Consider the following 3631-nt stretch of genomic DNA (forward strand, 5'->3'; position numbering starts at 1 on the left):
TCCCTGCCCATCTCTCACTCACTTTTACCACCTCTCTTTTTTGTCTTACTGTCTTTCCCTCCCACCGTCTGTTTATCCATTTTCATTCTTATGCTCAACTAACTCCCTCCTTCTTTTTCTTTCACATTCATCTCACCTCTCCCTCATTTCTCCCTTTCAGTCTCCTCACTCAAGATGCCAGGCCTGATTTATTTCATTTAGGGTGTTAAATTACTCCTTCATTCTTTTTTCCTTTGCTTTCCTGCATTTTTCTCATTGAGAACCAAAATAGATAAAAGGCGAGTTATCAAGAAGTATTCAACATGCAGCATTTATGTTAATTCCCATGATAAATCCAGTTATTTGGCTTTTTTTCATTTCCAAATAACAAAATGAATGTAAAATGGTTTGCAGCTGTACGGGCTGTAGGGGAAGCGGTAGTATCTGAACTTTATCTGGATCATTCTTACCACAGAGTTTTCTGTCTGCCTCCTTTAGTATATCTTTATCCTGATGTTAATATGAGTGATTGCTTTAAAAATGTCTCTTTCAGTTGTCATTTTAAATGGCAATAAATGTTATTCATGTAACATTTTACAATAGATCAAAAAGTCTGAGACAGATTCATGAAATCTATTTTTTTTAGATACATTTTATGCTCCTTTAACTCTTTAAAGCCAAGTTTTTGTGAGTTATTCAGATATCATCAGTGTGATTTTTTTCCTTCAAAAACTGAAATACAAAAAAATGTCTGATGTAGCAAATCTGATACAAATATCTTATTACTTTTTTGCCATCAGAAGGTTCATTAAACACAAAACATTATGATATTTCATGGTTCAGGCTTTAAAGGCTTAAACTGCTACATAAAAGAAAAAAGTTTTCTCATTTAACATGCTTAATATCCCTTTATCTGCTCATTTTGAGCTCCTTGGCCTCTTACACTGTTAATTTTCATGTTAACGTTACGTTTCTATGCTAATGATGCACCGCTGTAAGCAGTCATTCAAAAAGTAAACAAAGGGCTAGCACCTTTGTTGGTGGAATACAGATGGTAAGTGGCAGCCATGCTGCTTGTCAAATGCACTTGCTAACTGATTATCAGAAAGTGTGAGCACCTTTATAAAAGCTGAAGCTTTAGAGGTTCTGTTTGGAGTCAGATGTGCAAAAATCCCAAGAGCTACATCTCAGACTCTACAGACCTCATTAAGCATGTTAGATGTTAAACTTTATGGTAGTACAATTAGAAAAACACTAAACAACCATAGCTTGTTTCTAAGGGTTGCTAGGAAACAGTCTCCTCCATTCAAAACAAACATAGCAGCACAGCTTAATTTTTGTGAAATTACATCTAAACAAACCACAAGACTTCTGAAACAGTGTTCTTTCCACAGATGAGGACACGGTTTTGGCCATAGTGCCATATTTAGCCCAAACCAAACACAGGCTGTCAGCATGAACACCTCATACTTTCAGCTTGTTTTGCAGCCACAGGACCTGAACACCTTACGGTCATTGAGTTGACTCCGAACTCCTCTGTATACCAAAGCAACCCAGAGTTACATGTAAGGCCATCTGTTCAACAGCTAAAGCTTGGCCCAAAGTCGGGTCACGCAAGCAGGACAATGATCCCGAGCACAGCAGCAAATTTACAACTGAAAAACAAAAGAACGTTGCAGTGGCTCAGTCAAAGTCCAGACCTTCGTAGAAAATCTGGCAACAATGTGAAACCAATCTGAGGCCTTTTAATTCTAGTCTGGTTTTCTTACTATAATTTCGTTTGCATGCCTTGGCTCATGCTGATGCAAACTTGTCACCAAGTAAATGTTATAAATTTACCTAATAAAGTAACTCAGATGTTTGAAAATATGTCCTAAATGTTTTTGTAGTCTCTCCTTTTCTAACCATAAATCATTATAAAACATTGTTTCATTTATTTTGTTTCATTAACCAAACACCACACGAATACGCTGGAGGCACTATGTTAGCACACTCACATCCATTACAGGGAGACTTCAACAGAAAACAACATCAGGATCTAATTATACAGACAGGAACTAGAGAAACTGATGTAGGCCTGCATCTGTCTCAGGAAGGTATTCCTTTGAACTGGCCCTATGATCGAGAAAAATGACAAACACACTTTGTCAAAGTCTGATTAGGCTGCCAGCAACATTGTATAAAGTGATCAATCAAAGGCTGGATTAAGTGTGACAGATGCACAAATATTCCCACATCATAGGGCTGAAGGCACTTAACGTGTCTGGAAAACTAATAACTTATTAAGAAGAATTATAGCTCTTATAGGTGTGGTACACAATAAGTGATAATACACAGACAATATATCACAGCTATCATATTTAAAGAATGTTTTTGGACTCGTGCAAGCCTAGAAATTGAAATTCATAGTTGGCATCATCCGCTGTGTGAAAATTTATGTGAAAATAAATTGTAGTGATCATTTCTAGGTGTGTGTGGAGTTACTCTGTTACACCGTTAAGGAAATATCACATGTTTGTTCAAAAGCTATCACGTCATACCCAGGCTGACAACTAACATGGAGCGCGTATGTCAAAGAGAAACGTAGCGGGGTCTCATGACTGTGCTTTACTCTGATCCGCTGTGGCAAGTTATTCGTGTTGGATTGACACCAATGCCTGACATTCATAGTTGATGGTTTGGGAAGATGAAAGGACTTCAGTTGACATGGTGCCTTGCTATTTAGGTTTGGCCATGTATCTGCAGGGAGAAACATGAAGTATCATCAAACAAAGCTGACACAGGAATGTAATGTACATTGTTCTCATTCTGCGCTGACAAGGCTTAAAAAACTGTTTGGGTGAATCTGGTAGAAAAGAGCCGTTAAATAATTATATGGATATTTTAAGGGGGTAAAGGTGATATTTTCCCTTCTTGTCACACAAATTAAGCTTGCAAATTCAAACCCATCAAACTTCATTACTATAAATACTCTGGATTTACTGTACTTTAGAAAAGAATGCATTAGACAAACTTTCAATATGCTGGCAGGGCAGTGCTGGAACAATGAGTTGCATTTCATGTAGAGAAATATTGCTTTAGACACTAATGTAGCACATATAATGGACACATTTTGTTGGATTTTATTGATGTGGGGCTGTCTAAGTTCCTGTGGCTCAACAGATCTTAAGAAGGAACAAATTATCCTTTGGCTACTGCAACATACCAAGAAATATTCAGACAACATGGCAACAAAATGTCTCCTATGGAACCCTGGATATGAAAATATGCAGACTGTTGACTGAGGGGTGTGTTTGGGGTAAAGCTGTGTACGTGTGTGTGTGCGTGCGCATGTAAAAGAGAGGGGGATTCAAGAATTTGACCCAAGAAATCAGGTTGGAATCTCAGCTGTAAAAACATACCTTCCACATGACTACAGGTCTGCCTGTTAGCCCTACACTTTACGGATATCTCTGCAGTGATTAAATATCTCCTGTCAAGGTGTGGCGACCCAGAAACACGAGGGAAATCAAAAATAAAAATAACAGCAGTGAGCGATCGGGGTGACCAGAGTAATGTTAAGAGCTGGAGTTGTACAGAGGCATAGTTTGACCTCCAAAAGATGATGGAGGGCTCAACCCACTGAACTGGACACACGGTCTTAACAGATCGG

The sequence above is a fragment of the Copadichromis virginalis genome, linkage group LG23, assembly GCF_057382275.1.
Source record: "Copadichromis virginalis isolate Kocher_CV1m ecotype Utaka linkage group LG23, C_Virginalis_male_GT1.1, whole genome shotgun sequence".
NCBI classification, from domain to species: Eukaryota; Metazoa; Chordata; class Actinopteri; order Cichliformes; family Cichlidae; genus Copadichromis; species Copadichromis virginalis.